This window comes from Hippopotamus amphibius, chromosome 5, assembly GCF_030028045.1.
Source record: "Hippopotamus amphibius kiboko isolate mHipAmp2 chromosome 5, mHipAmp2.hap2, whole genome shotgun sequence".
NCBI classification, from domain to species: Eukaryota; Metazoa; Chordata; class Mammalia; order Artiodactyla; family Hippopotamidae; genus Hippopotamus; species Hippopotamus amphibius.
In genome coordinates this window covers 139,373,258-139,397,435 of record NC_080190.1, presented here as the reverse complement: position 1 = coordinate 139,397,435, position 24,178 = coordinate 139,373,258, and the positions used below count along the sequence as shown (strand labels likewise).

The 24,178-nt window shown below is 40.6% G+C and overlaps 1 protein-coding gene across 2 annotated transcripts in view; it reads left to right on the top strand.

The window, feature by feature from the left end:
- The window catches only part of NCALD (neurocalcin delta), a 340,760-nt gene that overhangs the window by 22,793 nt on the left and 293,789 nt on the right, over window positions 1-24,178 (top strand). For both annotated transcript variants that reach the window (XM_057734911.1, XM_057734909.1), the window contains exon 3: window positions 17,138-17,190. The gene's annotated coding sequence lies outside the window, so the exon portion shown is untranslated. The remainder of the gene's footprint in view (window positions 1-17,137; window positions 17,191-24,178) is intronic.

Below are 24,178 nucleotides of genomic sequence, written 5' to 3'. Positions count from 1 at the left end.
GTAGCCTATCAGGAATATTTAAGTGATGGTACTGAGAGCATTCTTTTATTTTTAAAATTATGAATGTAATACAGTCATCCCTTGGCACCCATGGGAGATTGATTCCAGGTCCCCTGCAGATGCTAAAATCCATGGATGCTCAAGTCCCTTATATAAAATTTGCCTAGTACAATGGGCTCTCTGTATCAGTGGGTTCCGCATCTGTGGATCTGCGGATGGTTGAATTCGTGGATGCGGTTGAACCCGTGGCTACAGAAGGCCAACTGTACACGTTAATTGCAAAAAATAAAATTAGAAATATGTAAGAAAGAAGAAAGTAAAAAAAAATTCTTGTAATCCCAATAACAGTTGTTGGTATTTTGGCATACATATGGATATATATTATAGACACACACAGACATGCACACACATACCCCAATTTGGTGATTTCATTTAAAACATTTGTACAGTATTTTTTGAGATTTTTAACATGACGTTAAATATTCTTCTATAGTATAATGGTGTGATGGTTAAGAGCATGGTGTCTGGGATCAGATCAGACTGCCTGAGTTTGAATACTAGCTCAGTGCTATCTAATTTGGTGGCTTTGGGCAAGTTACTTAACTTCTTTGCCTTAGTTTTCTCTGTAAAATGAAGGCCATAATAATACTTACATCATAGGATTATAGTAAAGATTAAATGAGTTTATTTATTTACAAATTGCTTAGAATAGAGCCTGCTACATGGTAAGTGCTATGTAGTGTTTACTTTTATTAATGGTTGCATAGAGTTCCATCTTCCGGGTGAGCCATAACTTAATTTGTCATCCATTACTTGCTATTTGGATGTTTTTGACTTTTGATTATTTCAAGTTCTGAAACCCTGTACACACTTTTTGTGAGCCCATTTTTAAAACATTGTTTCTATAGCCTATGTTTCAGGAAATAAAGTTTCTGGGCCAAAATATATTAATATTTTAAGGTTTCTGTTATATATTGGCAAATTAATCCTCTGAAAGGTTGTACCAGTTTACACTTCTGCAGTACTGAGAGTGTCCGTTATTCTCAGTTGTTGAGGCAAAAGCAGCATCTTGCATTGTTTTCATTCGCATGTCTTTGATTACAAGCCAGAGAGAGATTTTTCCATATGTCTATTTGCAATTTACATTTATTCCTTATAAATTATTGCTTCCTGGACTTTACTGATTTTTACATTCCTCTCTTAAATTGACATTAAGTGCTTCTTCTATATCAAAGGCATGCTGACTGCATTTAATAATGAGGATGCTGATTGCCCAAGGCATATATATCCACATCCCACAGAGACAGCAGCCTCCTACAGTCAAGTTCTCGTACATGGCTGGCCCAGCCCCTGATCGTCCATCAGAGGCATTTTGTCATGTTCTTCAAATTTGTTATTATTATTATTTGCTTATATTTCTATGGCAACAGCATAAATTTGTGGTATAAAGAACTTACGGAGCCGTTATTCAGGGAAGAGTTTGCCATGAATACTGCTAGAGACGCTGCAAGCACAAGATCCTATGCTGCCTCTCTAACATCAGAAATCATTTCCAGGTGATGGGCTTTTCTGAATGAGGTTTCATTAGCGACCGTTTCCGTCTTCGCATCGTGGTAAATATTGTGACTACCTGGGAGAGAACCTCTTGGCTTATTAAAGAGCTAAGTAGTTGCCTAGTGAGAAACTGTCAGTAATCTTGTGAACATGTGGAGGAATATTTACTTTTAAAGGCCTAGGTGTGCAACGGGTCTCAGGAACAAGCACTGATTCACTGTTTAAATTAGCTCCTGAATTCTGCAGCCTTCCCTTTGGCTATGGAGACCTCTGGCTGCATGGGACGCTGTTGCTGAGTATTGAATATCAACAGCAGCTGATAGTCTTAATTCGTGTTCCTGGTCTTCTCCATGCACATCTTGCTGTCTCGTGGCAGGCTAAAACACATGATAATAATGTGTTTTTAAAATAGCACAAAAGCGTGTAAACTTTGATGAAGGGAAACTTGTTCTGTTCTGGAAAATAGACCAAGATCAATGGGAGAAGTTCGACATTTTTGGTTAATGTAAGGAAGAAATTTTTTATCACCCTTTTGAAGCAGTCAGTGGGATTTTTCTAGTACAGATCAGGAGACCAAAAAGCAATGGTTACTGCATTTAAGATGAAAAAGATGGGACCCATGCACTGGGTAAGGACCCTGGACTAGATTACTTCTAAGGTTTTTTCCAACTCTGAGATTTTACAGTTATGTTAATTTTAAAAAATCATGTGCTAGGACTTCCCTGGCAATCCAGTGGTTAAGACTTTGTGCTTTCACTGCCAGTGACCTGGGTTTGATCCCTGGTCGGGGAACTAAGATCCCACGTGCCTCGTGGCGTGGCCAGAAAAAAATCATGTGCCTACTTTTCGGAGGTAGTAAAATTCACAGAAACTGAAAGTGGAGTGGTGGTTACCAGGGGCTGGAAGAAAGAGGAAAGGGGAGTTGTCATTTAACAGGTATAGAGATTTGCAAGAGGAAAAGTTCTGGAAGTCTGTTTCACACAAAGTAAATATATTTAACACAACTGAACTGTGCACCTAAAAATGGTCAAGATGGTAAATTTCATATATATATGTATGTATTTTTTTTTTACCACAATGAAAACAAAACAACCAGGTGCCTACCATGAGTTTCGCCCTAGGTCAGGCACTGTAGGGGACCCAGAACTCTAAGACAGCCCCCTGCTCTCAGCTGGCTCACAGCCCAGCTCTGCTGTGAGACGCGAGGAGCCTGAGCGGGAGCCCAGGGCCCTCTTTAGCTGTGACGACATCACTGCCCCTGCTCTGCGGGCACTGCCAGAAAGCCAAAGAAACAAAAAGGCTTCTCCCTTCTGCTGTCTTCCAATCTCCTGCTAGTGCCCCAGCTCATAGGACCCATAGGAAGCCAAGTGTTGAATTAGTCTGAAAAATGTGGTATGCTGTCTGCGAGAGGAACGTCAAAGAGTGAGCGTGGGGTTGAGCAAAGTCCACCCCTTTGTCTGCATCCACACGTGGCCTCTGCCCACATATAAACTTGATAAGACAACAGCGGCAGTGCCTCTGCTGATGCAGCCATCCCTTTCACCATGCAGGCATGCTCACCCTTGCCCTGATAAGGGAGATGCAAAGTTGCATTAGCCAAGAGCATCTGTATTTGAATGATCTTAGTTACTTTCACAGGTTACTCATTTTATAACCCACAGGACTAAATTGTAAAGTTAACTATCAACCAACAGTCCTTACATGACATATCAGGGGAAAGGAAAAAGGAGAAAATGATTTCTATATACAAATATGTACATAAAAAACAAGGGATAAAAATACACATAGGTGCTACAGTTCTCACTTCTGTAACTGATCACAAGGCCATAATTTTAAAAAATTATTTAGTTATTTTTAGCTGCATTGGGTCTTCATTGCTGTATACGGGCTTTCTCTAGTTGTGGTGAGTGGGAGCTATTCTTCATTGCAGTGCAGTGGCTTCTCTTGTTGTGGAACACGGGCTCTAGAGCGCAGGCTCAGTGGTTGTGATGCACGGGCTTAGTTGCTCCACAGCATGTGGGATCTTCCCAGCCCAGGGATCGAACCCATGTCCCCTGTATTGGCAGGCGGATTCTTAACCGCTGTGCTTCCAGGGAAGTCCCCAAGGCCATAATTGATATATAGGGATGGATACATAGAGGATCTACATATATAGATCTATATCTGTAGCTACATATTTTCCTTCTTTCCTCACCCACTTTCATGTTCCTTTTCCTTTTAACTTGTCCTTTGGTTTGTGAGGATTCTTTTTTCTGGTGGGTTGATACTTCATTCCTGAAGAGTCTGTGCCCTTAGTCGTCCCTCATTTATTGGACTGGTAATATCTTTTATCACCTTTACTACTGAATATGGAAGTAATAAGCAGAACCCCAGAGAATCCTCTGAATTGCAGACATCCCTCTTTAGGTCCCCATTGTTCAGCAGCAATCCTCTTTCATCTTTACAGTTGGGACCAATCATCTCAATACGGACAGTAAAACCTTTCTTTGCCCATTGGTTCCATGGCACGAGGAGTCTAAAATGACCAGGGGAATGTCTCAGGTTTGAATTCAGTAGAACCATTTTTGTGCCCATAATGGCAATATTTTTCCTTGAGAACTAATAACTCTAAACCAGCAGAGGCCCACATCTCAGGGATGGGAAGCAAAATTTTTGTGATTGGCTGTTAGGTCTAATAATACATGCAAACCCTCCAACTTTTAATCCTTGGTTTCCAGAGCCATGGATTCTAGTTAAGAGAGAAATAGCACTCTATATGGGTTGTTGTTTCAAAGCATATACTGCATCCTGTAAGATCGTGCCATCAATTTTCAAGGTGTCATCTCCCAGTTGGTGACATCGCTGAGCTTTCAGTTGGTGATGCCACCATTATGTCAGGCCAGCTGCTTCTGAGGATGGCGTATGTGGCAAGACCAGAGAATTTCATGGTCATAACCCAGCTGCTGTACTTCTTCTGTTGAGATATGAGCGCCTTGGTCAGAAGAAATGTTGTGAGGAGTACTATCATGGTAAATCAGTATGCGGAAGGTGGCGCTTGCAAAAGGCAAATCTGTGTTGTCCAGAATGTATTTATTCCAGTGAGGACAAATCTTTGCCCCCTTTTTTCTGGAAGGGGACCAAGGTAATCAACCCTCATCAGATGGCTAGCTGGTCTGCCAGGGCTAATCGTTGGCTGCTGCTTTTGGGAGGTGGAGAACTCAGCAATGGTGGTAGCAGGATTTGCCTTGCTGACTCTGTGCACAGCCTGCTTGATTGCTGCCATAGACACTCTGAAGATGCGTCCATTGAGAAGGCACTAGAGTAGCTGGGGAAAAAGGCTGACTGTCTTCTGACATCCTCAGAATGTGTTATCTTGTCCACTTTATCGCTGAGAGCCTCTGCAGTGGGTATTCACATAGGACACAAATATTTCATACCCTCTGCCCTTTCCAAAAGGTGATCCAAATACCTATTCACCTGTCCTCCTTTTAACCAGTTTTCCAATTCTGGTCTTTCTGATTCTCTGACCATCTGGCTAAATCATTAACTACTACTTATGAGTGAGTGTAGATTTGTACTTCTGGCCATCTTTCAGCCTAGACAAAGTGGATATCCAGATGGACTGTGAAGTTCTACAAACTGGCAGGATTTTCTTTCTCCAGTATTTTTCAGGGCCACCCCTGAGTGAATGTGCAACAGTCTATTTCCAGCTAGTGCTGGTATATAATGAAGAGTTATCTATAAAACATACCCAAGTTTTTCTTTTTCCACCACCATTGTGTTCACAGGGAATTCCTAATGAGGTCATAGGTGTGGGCTGAGAAAGAGAAAGCGACGTAGCATGAGTAGGTGGCCGTAGGAATCTGACCTCCTAATCATGCAATTTACTGTACCTTCTGGACCTGCTACAGACCTATCTAACACGTATCACTTCCACTTGGTGACAGAGTGTGACCGCACTTAACTGATTTTATGGATTGGCGGGTCAAATGACACGGTTAGTTTATGGTGGGCAGCTCAGGTCATGTGGTCATCAGGTGTCCAAGCCCAGGAGTTCTGCCTTCACAAGAGCCTAGCAGTGGACTTTCAAGGGGAAGAATCAGCAGTTGTTTTTCAGAGGGAGAAAATTAGCAGAAGAGGCTCGTTTTGTTCCACAACATTAGTATTCTAAGCTGTGATTTTTATTTAGGGCTTGCCTCAAGATTCTTAAACCATCCCCTTTTGTACATGGGGGTTGAGCTATAACACTTTTGGGGATCACGAGGTGATTCATTGGGAATGGAGACCATAGAGCTCTACTCATCAACCAACATCTTTCCTTTCAAGTTTTCTTAGTTGAATTATATTCTCTCCTAGTCAACTTTTTCTAATGTTGATTATAGAAATGTACTGAGTATACTTTAACTCACCTTCCCCAAATATGAATCATTATTGCCTTATATACCTATCATACTTCCCCCAAATTTGGAAAATATCAGATGCTTCTTTAGATCCTTTTTCATGCTTCTAAGGACTTTGCTGGAAATATTTTGTTTTCTTCTTTTTCAATTAAGCTACTTTATTGTAAAATAAAACACAGATAGCACCTCCCTTCCAAATCAAATATATAGCTTAGTACATTACCAGAAGGCAAAAGCACTGGTAACTATCACCCAGGTCAGGAAATAAAAATTTACCACCCACTCCAGAAGCCCTTTCCATGTGCCCCCTTCTCAATCGTAATCCCCTGCTTCCCTTTATAAGTAACCATTATTGAGGACATTTTCCAAATGTTCATCCTTAGGTACTATAGTTTAACAGCTTTTAAAAATGAGTTTACTCGTTAAAAAAAAATTGATACACAATTCTTTTTATCTATAGATTCCTGATCCATCCTTTTCTTTTCCGTACAGTTTATCTGTGGATGAACCCAGCCTTCTGACCTCTAGAGTTTCTCATAGTCATGGCACATTTCACTGTGTTTCTCTGTCTTCTGTATTCCTGTAATGTGGGAGCTGGATTAAGAGGCTTGGTGAGACTCAGATACAGTTCCTTTGGCAACACTGTAAGAGTGTTCTTCCATCAGGAAACATGTGATATCTGTCTTGTCCTCTTTGTGATGTTAACTACTGTTGATGCTCAATGCTTAGATTCATTTATTAATTGGGGTTGGTGAAATGGTGACATTCTAATTTAGTCTTTTCTTTCATTTATCGGGTGGAATACTTTTACAAAGAATTGCTTCCCCTCATCTGCTTTTTGATTACCCAGTGGTATAGTTCACATAGGAGAGACAGGATAACTATTTGACTCTTTTATTTACCAAGTATCAAAATCATGAATCTGGTTCCCTTTCATCCTCTAAAGGATGACTTTGTGGACTTAAACATATTTGATGGGTTCCATTTAATTGCAGTTATCTTTTTGAAAGCTCAAAGCCCAGTAGAAGCCTCTTAAAGTTGGCTCCTGTTTATTTTTTCTGGATGTCCTTTGTAGATATAAAATTCCGTGGGCTGAAAACTCAAGAACGACTTCGATAGATCAGCCTTTTTCTTCATTTTTCTTCAGTTCCTTCATTTTCTTCCGTTTATGGCCTTAACTGACCAGGGGATATGTTTGAAGAGCGGGGCACACCCTCCACAGAAACGGAATATGTGCCTCTGTTTACAAACATTCCTGGCTTTGTGTTTAGAGCCGGGAGCGCTGGCTTCCTGTTGGTCCATTCTCCTCTGAAAAGGAGATTGCTTTGCCAGTGTTGTCCACCTTTTCCGGAAAGATTTGATATTAATAGTTTTTCTCTAGAATGACTTATTCTTCTATGAAGCATGTGCTCTTGCCTAGTCAGATATCTGGAATAAAATTAAAAATAGCTGAAACACTGTCTTTTACTCCCCTCATCCTGAAATTCTCTATGTAATCCAATAAATATCTGTAAATTAACCTTTGGGAAAAATAAATTAATCTTATTAAATGTGAGATTGCCTCGGGCCTCTTTGCATGTGGTAGAAGGATTTGCATTCAAAATGTGCTGTGCCTGGAAAATGTAATTTCCTATCCTCAAAGGACATTTATCACATCCCTTCCCTCTCTCTAATGCTGTTTTCTGTGTGCATCTTCTCAAGCTTGGACAAGTCTGAACATTTTAACCCTTTCAGTTCTGTTTCTGTGACAGTGACTTTCTGGCAACAGGGCTCCTGTGAGAAGTTTATGGTGAAAAACTGACAGAAGGAATACTTGACCCAGCATACAAAACAGAACCTCCCACAGGAGAGAATAAAGGTGGTTTTGAGAAGCTTATGGCATCAATATCTGTGATCGTTTTCTTTTGATTTATATCATTCATGTTTTCAGTCTGGGTAATATTGATTTACACTTACGGGTATTCTTATTGTAGAAGACTCTTCTGGAAAAGGTCTGTCTGATTCTCTGGGCTCAAGTCCTTAGCCTGATATTCAAGGCCCTCCATAGTCTTATTACTGTTCTTCCCCCAAACCCTCAGCGACTTCCTATTGCCTGTTGGATTGAGTGCGTACTTTCCCTGTGGTCCCAATTTACAACCCCAGGCTCACCTCCTTGGCTTTCCTATGGACACCTCTTTAAGATTTTCTGATGTGGGCCATTTTCAAAGTCTTTATTGAATTTGTTACAATATTGCTTTTGTTTTATGTTTTGGTTTTTTGGCCCCAAGGCATGTGGAATCTTAGCATGCTGACCAGGGATGGAACACTCACGTCCTGCATTGGAAGGCGAAGTCTTAACCAGTGGTCCACCAGGGAAGTCCCTGGATACCTCTTTAGAGCAGCTATATTAAATGTCTTCCATTTCCCTTGTATAAGCCCTGCTTTCCTACTTTGGCTTTTGCTCACATAATTCCTTCCATTTGGAGTGACCTTGTCTCCCATCTCTACCTGCAGAAATCTTAGTATTTTAACACCAACGTGAAATTCCTCTTCACCCAGGAATTTCTTCCTGATTCCTCCCGAGGAATTACTTCATTCCTCTTTCCAACTCCCAAGCAATTTGTTTATGCCGTTGCTCTGTATTATTTTGTTATGTGTTTGAAGATTGCTGTTGCCATCATTTATGTATTTTTCTGATACACTTGCTTATGGGGTATAAATAGGATGAACATACATCCAAATGTGCTTGAGACAGTTCCAGTTTTCCTGGGACAGTCTCAGTATATGTGCTGTCCCAGTACCCTGTCTGGTTAGTGCCCCCTTGCATTCTCAAAAGTATCTTGATCTGAATGATAAATAGTCCGTCACCCTTGGAAGAAGTAACTGGGGGATTGGGGCTGCCTCAGACTCAAGCTTGAACCACTGGTCATTTATCAGGAGCGGTGGTGCAACCCACATATGGTGGGCAAAGAAGTTCACAAAAAGGAGACTGCCTTGTGCTGGGGCAGGGACCACATTGCAGAGGCCATCAGGAAATGCTAAAGAGATTTGTTTTGAATCCTCCCAGAGCTGTAGTCCTCCTAATGGCACTGCCCAGAGCTATTACTTTCCCATCAGAAAGTTAGCTTCCCCGAGGGTTTAATAAACAATCTCTCCCAACATGAAAAGCTGTGGGCATTGTTTCCCCCTTGGTTCAGTGCAGTTAGAGCTTCAAAGGAGAATACTTGGGCATTGTGTGGAATATTTAATACACATGCGAAAGGGACCTTATTTATTTACTTATTTATTTATTTTCCACTCCTTTTTATTTTTAAAATTAGCCTTCGGAAAGTTGACAGAATAGTACATAGTCATAGCCCATTCACTTTGCTACATGTGCTTTTCCTCTCTCGCTGGTTCCATATATAGACACGTTGGACTGAGTTTGTGTTTAAGTAAGCTTTCTGTATAAATGTTCACATTCTCTTTTTGAATCACTAGAATATTGGTTTGAGGACATCATGATACTTCACCCCTAAACACTTCCATGTGTTTCTCCTAAGGATAAGGACATTCTACGTAACCACAATGTCATTATTACACCCAAGACAATAAACAGTAATTCCGCAAAATCATGTGATATACAGTCCATATTCAAATGTCTTCAAACTGGTTTTGGATCCTGAATCCATTTGATCCATTATTCTCTTTCATCTCTTTCAATTTTGCATAATCTCTGCCTGTTTTTTGGGGATGTGTGTGGGTGACATATTTTTGACACTCAGTGTTTGAAATTCTTTCCCCTCTCACCCTTTAAAGAATTTTGCCTTTACCCACCTAGAGTTTTCCTCCTCCTCTCTCTTCTAAATAAAGTTGCATCATTGCCAGATCTGCTCTCTGCTTTTTAGGATTCACTGATGAGGAATCCGGAGATGGGTTATTGGGCTAGAGTAAATGAGAGGTGGGAGGAGGGGTGTACCTTGGAAGTTGGTCCTGAGGCTTTAGAAAGGCCCAAGTTCTTCTCCTACGGCCCACCCTCTGCAGCTCTGAGATATGGGGGTTTGGAGAAGAGTGGAAGGAACTTTGAGGAAGTATTGCTGTGAGTTATGTATTGGATTCTCTTTAGTACTCTTCCAGAGCTAGGAAAGATTATGCTTATTCGTTACTCTTGGACTATATTTCCCTGAATGTGACATTCCCCCAAGATGAGGCTTTGGAGGAAATCAGAATTTATCCTGCTCATACACAGTCTTTTCTCTTCAAAGGGGAAAGAATTAACACCCATAGAGAGAGAAGCTTTCTTATGGCTGTGGTCTTAAGTCTTACAGGGTCTTAAGAGGATTCTAGCAGATTGCAGAGGTTTATCATCCAAATTGGGACACATTTGAGAGTGAAACATTTATAGTGAATTTGAAATAATTACTGATAGTGAAATAATTATTTCAGGGCTGTATGCTTAAGTCAGAGTGGTGTCAGGCAAACCAAAATAAATGGTTACTCCGGTTATATACACCTGTTGTTTGCACCACAGTTTATCTTGTCCAGATGGATAAAAGTTATAAATAAACATGATGAAAAAAGTGAATGCATGTACACTATCACACATAGGTATTAGATTAAACCATATGAAACTGCCTTATAAAAGCAGCAATTTAATGAGATATTTATAATGATTTCAAAATTTAGGTGTGTCTGCTGTTTATTTCTTTAAGTAATACATTCTTTGAGGATAAGAATCATTCATTTTTCATTCTATTATTTATTTTTTGTTCACTTATTCATCAAACATATATTGAGCACCTACAACATGCAGGCACTGTGCTTGATGCTGGGGATAGATTTGTGGCACAGAGGGGAATACCTGGTACCCAAAAGTAGTATAATGTATTTGTGCCCTTTATTCTAATTAGAACTGAGTATAAATATAAAAGCATAGTAGGTTCATGTTTGTTATTTGATGTTGAAAAAAACCTAAAATGCAAATTGAAGTACAGAATTATCTTGCTGCCATTCTCGTGGCACTCTCACAAATCAATGTCTGAGGACATATATCCCCCTCTGTACCCTTTTCATTATGCCTTAAGGATTAACGTGCCTCAAAGACATGACATGATTTTTGCAAGGAGAACTTCAAGGAGCTTCTGGTAGAAGAAGAATGCTGTGGAATTGCATTAGGCATCATGGGTGCTCTGATTTAAGTCTGTTCAGGGACTCATCTGAGCTGCAAGGGAGGAAGTGATCCTTAGCTGCTTGGTGGGAATGAGCAGAAAATTATTCATAGAAGCAGTGAGGCTGGAGACACCATACACTGGCTTAAAATTTTTATTGTGTGCTAGACCTCTGGGGATTAACTTTGGACCTAAACCATCCCTACTTCACAGAGGTCAGTGTCCATTGAGGATGGTGGACTTTGACCTAATTACCACAGAAATAAACATATAGCTATCAGTTTTGATAAGTGAAATAAGGGAAAAGAATAGCAGGTTGCAGAGTATGTAGGAGAAGGACCGAATGAATTTTCTTTTGGGGGTCAGGGAAGTTCTCTCTGAGGGAACCACCTTGAACTTGAGACCCAAAGGAGGAGGGCAGCAGACCCAACAGAGGCTGGTACAGCTGGAGCTGAGCAGTGGAGGAGGAGGGTAGCGTCAGGTGAGGATAAGGAATTTTCATCTTGAAAGAAGTATAATTGTTAGATGGACCCTTTTGGAGGTGGGATGGGAAGGGATTGATCAGTTAGGACCTGAATATCACAGTGGAAATGAATCAACATAGAACTGTAAGCAGTTTGACAAGGCTGGAGTATGGAATGTGAAGCAGAACACCATCTTGAATATTGAGTTCTTCCTATTAGTAACAGGGAGCCATTGAAGAGTGGGTATGAGTGGGGGAATGACATATCACATGTCTCAAGGATGGATGAATTAATTGAAGACATCAAAGGCTGGAAGACCTTGCCGTTGTCTAACAGACAGGGGCTGAAGGTTTGATCTAAGGTGGTGGCAGTAAAGAGACAGGAGACATAGATGCTCAGTAAGCACAGTCTGTAGAATCTGGTTATTGATGAGCGAAGAAAGTAGAGGAGTGTTAAATGATGTTCAGGTTCCTGGCTTGTGTGATTAGTGGAAAGGGATAGCAGGAGGGGGACCAGTCTGGGCAGCAGTTGGTGAGTTAGATTTGTCCCTGATAAGTGCTAAGTGCCTGTGGGAGATCCAGCCTGATGTGACCTAAGTAACTGATTAGTTAATGTTTTCTGAAGTCGATGAAATTGTCTCTGGATATTTTTGATATGTTAACATGGTATCTATTGAGAGAGTTGGAAGCATTCAGACTACTTTTAAAAGGGTTCTTGAATTTTACAACTGACAGATTGCTTTATTTTGAATTACTCATGACAGACTTATTTTTTGTGTGTTTGAGAGACATTTGACTTTGTCGCAGTTCTGAAAATATGTTATTTCTGGTATGTTTAGATGGTGGGTTTTCAAAAACAGTTAAATATTACAACTAGGCTTGCTGCGTTTTGTTTTTTTTCCCATTCAGTTTCCCATTAAATATACAAGCATAACATCTGGAACTCTTCTTTTTAAAGACTTTGGAAAAAGAATAGCGAGGATTAGACTTAGCACTTGACAAATCACTCAGTTGTAATATTTTTGTCTAGAGTTGAGTTCAAAGCTGACTGAAATGTCCATGTCAGGAGCAACACTGTGTAATGTTACAGAGGAGCCACTTAGCAGAATTCCTAATATGGTCGGAGCATTCTTGAGATGCACAGAATAGCCCATTTGTGCCGTGTCATCTGAGACGGGAATGCAGCCCTCACGCATCAAGGCTAGGATGACAGAATCCGCAGAACACTTCTTGTCTGTTGTTTGTTAGGCCACAGCCCTGTTGGCTGATGATGGCCGTTCTCCCTTCTTTGCTTCATTTTCAGCCGCAAATCCTTGGACCCTGAATTGGAAAGTCCCTTTGCCAGTTTGAAAGTCAAATATTCTTAAGAGATGGAAGGGACTTCAATAATTATCTTCCTCCAGACCCCTGGCATTTTGTGCGGATGAGAAAAATGAGACACAGAGAGCTTAAGCGATTTGGCTGCAGCCATCCAGCTAATTACTGAACTCTCTGGCCCAGCTAGACTCCTCTTTCAGAATGGGCAGGGTGGCTTCCTCTCGCTTCCTTTCAGTTTGTTATTTGCCAGAACTTAGAGCCTTCCTTCACTTTATAAAGCCTCTGGGAAATAGTCTAACTCCTTTGAAAGAAGGAAAGACATGTTTACTTAGAAAACTTATTTTTGCTTTTTCCAAATGGGTTTTTGTTCTGAGGCAGTGTGACACCCCTCTCTTCTGAGAGAGCTTTCACTGCACAGTGAGACATCTCTCTAATGGCCAGTGCTGCCCAGTTGGACGTCTGTATAACAGTCACAGCAAAACTCCATGCATTTTGGAGCATGGAAGGGCCTCTAAACTCAGGATGCTAGATGCTAGAATGCTAGAATCTGGTCAGCACCACTGCCTGGGTCTTTAGGGCGAGTGATACTAGGAACTTCCTTAGAAGTAACTGTTTATCAAACTTTTGAAAGGGTCCTTGATTCTTAAAATTAAAAATTCAGAGCTCTGTCCGAGTACTGAGCACCCCTGGGAGTCCTGAGCACCCACAGGGCTTCACTGCTGCTGTAGGGAAGGCGGGCGGTAGTTGGAGTAGGGTGCAGCCAAGGGAAAGAGGGGAGATTTGAAGATGAGCTAGTGGGAAGAGGAAAGAGCCCATGTGATGCTGACCATCTGCTGTCTCAGCATGGTGGGTAAAGGATTTGAGGCCCCTTGTCTCAGGACCCACAATGTCTACTTGGCCCCAGCTCTGTCTCCATACTTTCTGGCCTGGGTGTGGGGTGGAAGGCTGGAGCAGGTGGGAACCATTGCCCTGGCCTGTCATATTGTCTGTGCTCTGAGACTTCAAGTGCTTGGGTTTAGAAAGCCAAGAGCCTTTATTTTGCTCCTGCTGGAACATCTCTTCTGTGAGGCAGTGGACACTACAGGAGCCTCCTTCTGGAAAAAGGGAAGAATCTCAGGGGATAAGTCAATGAGGGAGAAACATCAATTACTAGCTCAAAACAGAATCCCACTACATTTGTAAGAGCTCAGTTAAAGAAAAATGGGCTGTTGAGTGTAATCTTCTCAACCTGAGCTGTTTCCAAAAGCAGGAAACGAGTGCTGCTATCTGAGCTAATCACAGAATGATGAGAAAATGCATCCTGGTGGATTTTCCTCAAATCTTTAGGGTAAATAGAATCTTTTTCATGCTACAGCAAACTTAATTCTGTACCGAAATGGTCACAGACTATTGCAGCTCTGTGGGAACCCAGAGATGATCCTTGATGAACATGCTCTGACCTTCCAGATCCCTTCTCCCCGCTTCTCCACGCTGTTCTGGGTCCTGGGAGGCTAGGGTCCACAGATCACATCCATCACTTATTTGGCCAATGGGAGGTCCCGCTTTACCATCCCTTGTTGGTTTCTTTAACCCTGTCTACACCTTGTAAATAATCCCCTTCATAAAAGCTCCCATTTGAGTGTGTAGTCTCTTTCATGCTGGGACCCTGAACTGATATATCATTTAATCCTATACGACCATTTTACAGGTGAGGAAACTGAGGCACAGAAAGTCCCACTGACTTTTCCAGTGGTGTCCCTTTTCTCCTCCTTTTCCCACTCATGATTGGTTATTCACAAGTTGAGACCCTGAGGTTCTGGAATGCTCTACTGAGGATGAGAAAACCTCTGACACTAGAGTCTGCTCTGCTCTAATGTGATGACACATTTCTAAGAAACTTCCATTTATTTAAAAACCGTGTCCTTAATAATGTTACTTTATGTGGTATACACATACAATGAAATATTATTCAGTCTTAAAAAAGAAGGTAATCCTGTCATATGCAACAACATGGGTGAACCTTGAGGATGTTATGTGAAGTGAGTCAGTCAGTACTGCATGATTTCACTTACATGAGGTATCAAAATAGTTAAACTCACTGAAGCAGAAAGCAGCGTGGTGGTTGCCAGGGGCTGAGGGAGAAGGGGAAAGAGGAGTTGTTATTCAATGGGCATGCAGTTTCAGTTATGCAAGATGAATAAGTTCTAGAGATCTGTTGTACAACATCGTGCCAGGAGGTAATTAACAAGACTGTATTACACAGTTAAACATTTGAGAAGATAGATCTCATGTTCTTTTTTTTTCTCCCCCACAAAAAAAGAAGCAAAAGAGGTATTTTAATAGGTCAAAAAGTAGTTAGAAAAAAGCAGTCCCTCTGGGAGGACACTGTCCATGGGGGGAGCATGGCTGGGCTAGCGGAAAGGCAGGAAATGCCTTCTTCCTTCAGGGTGGAAGCACCTGCCGCAGGGCTGGGCTGGAGGAGTGTGAGCTGAACTTCTCCCCACCCTTCGCTCAGCTTGTGCCTCCTGCACTCATCTCCCCACTGCAACATGTGAGGAGCCTCTGACCATGTGTGAGTGATTGACTGTGTGTGTGTGTGAGTGAGAGAGAGAGAGAGGGAGGGAGGGAGAGGGAGAGAGAATGAGATGGGGAGAGGAGAGGGAGAGAATGAATTTGCATTCTTCCTTTTATTAACTTTCCCAAGTTCACTTGAAGAGTCTTTTTCAACCACTCGTATTTCATTGATTCTAAGACATGTCTTATTTTCGTCACATTTTAATACTCTGATACTGGGATGTGTCATACACCCGAAAGCACCTTTTATTGCTATTGGTGGTTGTGCTGTAGCTGCATTGCCTGTGCGTGCATGAACTTGGTAGTTCTGGTTGCGTGACAAGACGAGTAAAACTGCTGATTGTTTCAGTCAGCGGTCCATTCCATGATCATCTGAGGAAGGAATGTGGTCCAAGGTGTTGACTGAACTCTTCCGCTGACACCTGTTAGCAAGATTTTCTTGCCAGCATTAACACTGTAGAAGGGCATCAGAAGCTTAGAAGAAACTCCCAAATGTAATACTTGAGCGCACCTTTAAAAAATGCTACAACACTAAATCTCTTGCTGGCATTGGGGATAATGTTGTGTGGAAAACACCGTCATTGGACCCTGTGGCAAAGTGATTCAGAAGAATGGGTTTTGAATGTGATATCTAAGTCAAATTAAATTGAAGCAACTAACCAAATTATTTCACTAATATTTTTACATTTTCCTTTTTTATGAATATAATAAAATCCATGCCTAAGTAAATCTAATGGAGCTTTTTCAATAAGTACAAGATAAAAATTCTAAATCTTAGTATTGTATCATAGTTTAATTTGTAACCATTTTTTCATTCCTTTTGTAATGGAAAATAGCATTGTCTCTTACAAGCAGTGAATCTTAATCAATGAAGTATGGTAATGAAGTAGGAAGTTGATTAAATTATCAGTATGACTCAAAAGATGAGCTGGAAAGCTAACTGAGGAATGAGTTTAGTAAATTCTTTTACTCAGTAAATATTTATTAAGTGTCTACTGTGAGACCAGTGCTGGGACAGGCATGGGGATTCAACTGTGAACAAAGCAGATATGATCCCAGGGCCCTCAGGGAAGACAAGATACACTGAATTAGTAGTTGCATGTGTGATATTACAGAAGAAGACTTGGAGGCTTCTTTGAAGCGTAAATAGAGGTGCTTAGCAAGGTCAAAGGGAGCAGATGGCCTGAGTGAAGAAGTGACAATTAAGTGGAGGATAGAAGGAAGAGTAGGAGTTAGCCAGGGGAAGGGGGGGGGTAGTCCTGGCAGAGGGAGTTGTGTGTGTGAAAGCTGGGACGTGGCAAGGAGTGAGGGGCTGCAGCAAGCCCAGTGTAGTTGGAGCCCAGACACTGGTACGGGGATGAGAGACAAGGCTAGAGAAGTAGGTAGGCATCAGATGATGAAGGGCCTTAGAAGTCATGTCAAGGAGCTTGGCCTTTATCCCGTGGATAAGAGGAGGTTGTGGAAGGGGTTTCAGGGGGGTGTGGTGTGTCATGCTCAGACTTTAGAATTTCACTCTGGATGCTGTGCAGAAACGGGGTGCTGCAGATCAAGGGCAGAGGAAGGGAGCGTGGTAGTAGCCACCTTCACTTGACTAGAGACACAGTAGCTGGGAGGGGTAGAAGACATCAAATGATGCAAGGGAATCCTGCAGCAAGTAATGGTCCCCATCACTGAGGGCCTTCCTCGGGTATTATATCCTTAGTTCCTGATAACCTAAAGATAAGAACCTTCTCTATTTTTGACAGAGTGACTTCTCCTGACTTGAGCCTGAGGTGTGCTTTGAGAGATCCTCTGCCAGGTAAATGCAGAACAAATTTCCTCAGATTTATAGACCACGCTTTTCTCCCAAGATTCCCTAAGACTCAAATCCAACATTTTATTTAATCCTTGCAACAGCCCTATTAGGTATATTTTATTTTCATCTTATGCATGAGGAAGTTGAGACAGAGAGGTTAGGCAACTTGATCAACATGCACAAAGATGTTCATCACAGCATAAATTAAACTTGCCAAATAAAACAAAACAAGAGGAGAGAATCTAAATATCCAACAGTAGGCAAGTTGTGTTAAATCAGTTATGGTGCATCATTTGATGGAGGTACCTTACTAATAGTCTGTATCAGATTAAGAAGTTTCTTTTCTATTCCTAGTTTGCTAAAAGCAAGCTAGTTGTCCTGGGTGTGGAATTTTATTGAATGCTTTTCTAATCTGCTGAGCTGATGAAATGATTTTTTATTCTTTAATCATGGTAATTTATATTAATTGATTTTCTAACATTAAATTACCTTGCATTGCTCAGACAAAATCAATTTGATCATGATGCATTATTCTTTCTATATTTAGCTAAGATTTAGTTTTAGTCCTGAGATTGTATAAAATTTTTTTTCTGGTATTTTCCTTGCCAGGAATGGTTTTCAGAATATTGAAATTGCTTATTACTTGAATGTATGGTGGAATATGAGAGTAAAACTGTTGAGACTTGTTGTTTTCTTTGAAGGAAGAATTTTTACCTGCTGATTTAATTTCTGATTTATTTATGTTTTCTCATTTCTTCTTGAGTCAGCTTTGGCAAATTTTGTTTTTGGTTTTATATATACATTTTTGTTGGCTATGTATGCAGCAAGGGAATTTCCGGATCATGGGGTAGGTATATGTTCAGCTTTAGCAGATACTATCAGTTTTTCAAAATGGTTGTATTAATTTAAAAATTTACATGCTAACTGGGAGTGTATGAGAGTTTTGATTTCTCTGTATCCTTTCGAAAACAAGGTATTTTCTGTTTTGTTTGTTTGATTTTTTATTTAGTCTCTACTGGTGAATATGAAGTAGTATCATATTGTAGTTTCAATTTGTATTTCCCTAGCGAAGTTGGGTACTTTTTTTTTTTATTGGTTTTTTTTTTTCTTTTCTTTTTTTTTGGGGGGGGGGTACTTTTTCATATGTTAATTGACCATTGAATATCTTGTTTTGTGAAAAGCCCTTTCAAGTCTTAAAAACCAAAAACACAAAAAACTGAAGTGCTTATTCAGGTCTTCTGAAAAAAACATTGGGTTGCCTTATTGAATGGTCTTATTGCGTTGTAGACGTTTTTAATAATATGTATTCTGGATCTGAGGCCTTGGTAGGATATATAAGTTGTAAATATCTACTTTTTTTTTCCTGTGTTTTACCTTTTTACTCTTTTTATGAACAGAAATTCCTTTAAAATAGTGTAAATTACCCTTTTTTTTCCCTTTGTGGTTGGCACTATTGTACCTATTGAAGAAATCTTGGCCTTATTCTAAGATCACAAAGAAGTTTTATGTTTTCTTCTGGAAGTTATATTATTTTTCTTTTACATTTTGAGCCACGATCCATCTGGAATTGCTTTTATTGTATGTGATGTGAGGTAGAGGGTCAAGTTTAATTTTTTCCATGTGGATTCACACTTGACCAGGAGCCATCCTTTTGCCATAGCACTATTTGCCTATTTATTTATTTTGGTTAGGCTTACTGAGGCACAATGAACACACAGTAAAATTCACTCTCTTGAAATTTGCGGTTTGATAAGCTTCAACAAATGTGTACAGTCCTATAACCCACCACCACAACCAAGATGCAGAATATGCCCAACAGCTGAACGAATGCTCCTTTGTAGTAACAATCACTGATCTGATTTCTGTTCCTAGATTTTTTCCTCTTCTCAGAATATATAAATGGGGTCATGTAGTATGTAGCTTTTTGTTTCAGATTTCTTTTAAAAAATCTCACAGAATCTCAAAAATTCATCCATGTTGTTGCCAGTACCAGTCGTTTGTTCTTTTTTGCTGCTGAGTAGAATTCCATTGTGTGGACGTATCACAGTTTGTTTATCCATTCACCAACTGATGAACATTTGGGTTATTTATAGTTTTTGGCTCTTATGAATAAAGCTATTATAATTGCTCATTAATAGGTCTTTGTATGGATATGTGTTTTCATTTCTCTTGGGTAAATTACTAAGAGTAGGTTTATTGAGTCATATACTGTGTAGCAAGCATATGTTTAACATTATACAAAAAAATCCCTCTAGCTGTTCCCAAAGTAACCGTGCCATTTTGCATTCCATTCAGCAATATGTGAAATTTTAGTCACCCCACAGTCTCTCCAGCACTTGGTATAATCAGTCTTCATAATTTTAGCAATTTGAATTGGTTTGTAGTGTTATCTCATTGTAACTTTAATTCTCATTTACCTAATGATTAATGATGTTGAACGTCTTTTCATGTGCTTCTTTGCCATCTGCATATCTTCTTTCGTGGAGTGTCTGTTCAAATCAGTCACCCATTTTAAGAATTAAGTTATCTAGCTTTTCATTACTGAGCTATAATAGAATGTATTCCGGATACAAACCCTTTATCAAATGTGTGCTTTGCAAATACCTTTTCCCAGCCTGTGGCTTGTTTTTCATACTCTTAAAAGCATCATTCAAAGAGCAGATGTTTTTAATTTTCATGAAGTTCAACTTATCAATTTTTTCTTTGATGGATAGCCATTTTATGTCCTAAGGAATCCTTGCTAAAACCAAAAATACAAAGATATTCTTACTTTTTTCTAGAAATTTTATAGTTTTGAGTTTTACATTTAGTTATCTGACACATTTTGAGATAGTTTTTGTATCTGGTGTGAGAATAAGGGTCACGGTTCAATATTTTACATGTGTCCACATTATCCAGCATCATATATTGAAAAAACTATGCTTTCCCCCTTTTAAATACCAGTGCATCTTTCTCTCTCTCTCTCTCCTCCTCCTGGTACTCTAATTACATGCATATTAGACTGTTAAATATTGTTCTACACCTCTTGGACACTTTTTAAAGTTACCATTTCTCTTTGGATAATTTCTATTGAAATGCTTAGTTTGTTGATTCTTTTCTTTAGCTGTGTCCTGTCTCCTTATCAGCCAATCAAAGAATTCTTCACGTCTGATGTTGCATTTTTATTTCTAGAATTTCTGTTTAATTCTTTCCTATAGTTTCCATGTCTCTGCTGAAATTCTCTATCTCTTCCTGGATTGCATCCTTCTGTTCCATGTGAACATTTTACATATTAATCATAGCTGTTTTAAAGTCTCTGTCTGATGCTTCCAACACCTGGGTCATCTCTCTGTCCAGTTCTGTTGGTGGCCTCATCTTGAAAATAGGTTGTTTTCCCTTGGCTTTTTGAATGTCTCATAATTTTGATTGGATGTTGCATGTTGTTGGTAGAAGAGCAGTAGGTAATAAAGTTGATAACATTGCTGCTCAGAAATGGGCACACTTCTTTTGCAAGGCTGTTGATGTAAGAGTGGTTTAGTCCACTGTGAGCAGTTATTAAGGTTAGCAGTTAATAGGGAGTTTGGGTGGGGTTGGGCTCTTGATTGCTGTAGTTCTCTTCAGCCGACCAGACTGCAAAGTTTTCCAGGGGTGGACTGAAGTTACCTCACGCTTTGTGTGTGGCCTGGTGTGCCCAAAGGTTTTTCTCACCATCCAGACTCCATCCTCGGCTTTCAGCAGACCTTCCACACTCGTCCACTGAGGGGTCTTTCTCCATGTCGGTGTCCCTCTCCTAGCTGCGGTCTGCTCTTGCCCAGTGCTCAGGGCAAAGCTGGGGCCATGTTGGGGGTTCCCAGTTCTTCTGGGACTGGGGCTTTGTTTACGTTCCTGTTCTTCTTCATGGCATTCAATTTCTGCCTCGTAGCTGTAGGCAGCTTGGTTGGGAGAGAGTTCCCTGCCCCGCCCTCAGTGCTAGCAGACCTCTTCTTTGGTCAGTGCAGAATCCTGGGCCTGGGAGTCCCTTGTTCTTCCATCAGGGCAGGACCGGCAGTATCTGTATCACCCGAGAGCCTGTTAGAGGTACAGAACTGCAGGTCTCATGCTCAGACCTGATGAATTAGAATCTGCATGTTGACAAGATCCCTGAAGGATTCTTGCACACTTTGAGAGGTAGTGTTTTACACAATCACTCTTTCTTTTCTTTCTGCTGCTGCTTTCTTTTTTTGCCAACTGTGCTTTTAATAATGAGATTAAAATTTTTCGAAGTCCAAATATTGTGAAGGTAACCTTACTTTAACAATAAACTGGGTTATAGTGTATACATATGTAAATGAAGGCATTTAAATGTTTTTTTCTAGTTAAATTATTGAATTTAATTGAATAATTATCATTGCTATGCATATTTAAAGCTTCTTAAGTTTAAAATTCTTCTTTGAGTTTTGTGTTCCTAGCACACAAAAACCTTGACTCTTTCTTGTAGCAGGAATTTTTCTGTTGCTTCCTCTTCTAAGGGGATTTCTTAGACCTTTGAAGCCTGCATCCTAGGGGCAATTCTGTCGTCCTCTCCACCTTGGATTCAGCTCAAGTAACAGGTGCCTGTGTGAAGTTTCTATTGATGCTTCAAAGGCTTGTCTAAAGGAGTCTAGCAAGGACCCAGCCCCCTGGCAAGGTTCTTGCCTAGAGACCCTCAGCTTTTGAATCCTCCCAACTTTGAGTGTCTTGTGATGTGTTGATGGGACTGTGCTGCCAGAATTCTAGTTTTCTCTATTTTTTCTCAACTTTCAATAAAGGTTAATTTTACATTTATTCTTAAGTTGTCCTTCTTCTTTGGATTTCATACAAAAATGCTGGCCATGATTGCTGGGTTATAGCATCAGCTTTCTTTCTGTCTTTACCTTTGCTTTTGTATCCAGGTATTTTGAAACCCCCCCACCCCCACCCCCATGTCTTAGTAAGAGACATCACGTTAGAGAGTTCTGGCAATATCATTAAATTGTTTTAACATATCTTGTTCAACTTGGGACCATCGTGGAAGTATTCTAAGCAGGTAAACACAGAGAGGCACAAGGTCAAGCCTCTTACCTGAGTCAGCCCAGGTTAAGAGTTGTCCTGGTTTCCTGGGACCAGTGAAGTATGCTTTAATCTCTGTGGTCACCCTTAGCTGCAAGGGAGGCTGGGAAATGTATTTTTGAGTTGGGCCTATTGTTTTTTTTTTTGTTTTGTTTTTTTTATTTTTATTTTTTATTTTTTTAAATTTTTTTTGGGGGTACACCAAGTTCAATCATCTGTTTTTATACACATATCCCCATATTCCCTCCCTCCCTCAACTCCCCCCCGCCTCGAGTCCCCCCCACCCTCCCAAGTTGGGCCTATTGTTGATGCAAAAGAAATCAGGGCTGGGTTTGCTATGGATGGGGAACTAAATGCAGATATCAGGCTAAATATCAGCTTTATTCCCAGTGATCCTCGATTGAAGAATGAGTTTAAATTATGTACAGCATCAGCTAGAATCAGGCATTCTATTACGTTTATTGCTGAAGTCTTCTTTCATGGAAAAGAAAAATACATGCTGCTGAGGCCAGAAAGAGAAAGGAGTGTATACAGACCTCTATGCACTTTCTCCCTCACTCAGTCTGAGCAATTTAAGGAGTCACTCTCTTGAGGAGGAGTGAAGCGATGTAGTGAAGGGTAGAGGTCACCTTCCAATAGTTTTAAGAAGACAAATGGTTTTGCTTTATGTACCCAAATTATGACAAATTGTGACAATTATATTTGTTTCTTTATATACTTTTCTCAACTCCTACTGTTGGAACCTTGTAATATAGCTGGTAATCTCTTATAAGAGTTGAAAAAAGGGAGAATTCACATGTGCTGAAGTTGTGAAACCCTCATAAAGGAGTTGGAGATGAACTGCTTATAGATTTTAAAGACTCGTAGAATTGTTTCAGGCTGAGAAGAAGAAAAATGATTCAGGGCAAATAAACAGCATGGGCTGCAGCCAGTAGACTTCCAGCTGCTTTGGGAGCTTGCAGCAGTATTCTTCATAACGTCCCTCTTCACTGCTGTGCACAAACCAACCAACCAACCAACCCGCTGCTGCCTCCCCCCAGTCCCGGCCCCGCAGACGCCCTCGGTGTGCAGCGGTCTCTGCTCGCCTGGCCGCCCTTGACTCCTGCGGTCACGCTGATTGGAAACCTGTAACAACCAGCCCTGCTCCCTGTGCAAGACTCAGCTGAAGACTGAGTTGACAGCTAATTGTTGCTGCTGATTGTTTTGCTGACAGTGCTTTGTGGCTATTTCGGTTTTTCTCCAGCGTTCCTTAATTAGAGGAAATGACATCGTGTGCTGTCCAATCAGCCTCTTGTCGGATATTACTACATTTGTAGGATAATCAGGTGACGTTTGGGTTTGTTCTAGCCAAGCCCGTAAGAGGATCGCAGCCTGTGGCGCACTTGGCTTGCTGGAGCGATGGCCCCCGTCCAGCTCTGAGACAGTGTTGCCCCTGGTGTGAGGAAGGGCACTCTGCATTCCCAGTGTGGCCTCAGAAACCCACGAGTCCATCAGGGGCCCCTGTTCAGGCACCAGCGTCCTGCTGAAATCTTACACCGCACAGGGGCCATTGCCCTCATAAGGATGTGGGCTTTCTTCTCTTTGAAACGTGATGTTTCAGGATTCCTTTGATATTTGCCTTTCTGGCCAACATGGAGAGACCCTTTCATTTTACCCTGGGAGAAACACAGATATGACCTGAGGATGGCTTCTATTTGGTGAAGCTTTAGAGATGATTTGCCATGCAGTGTAGTGAGGTCTCACTCCATTGTTTTAATTACCAAGAAGAACCATCTTAAGTTATAAAAATTCTGAATTATACAAGAAGCTTGAAGAAATTTAGAACTCTGAAATCCATAGAATAACTTTTACCAGCTGTTTTTTAAGGCTCTTTTATTGAATGCTTTATTTTGGAATAACTGTGTTTATTTGCATATAAACCATGTGTGAAAGTTTAAAAAATCTA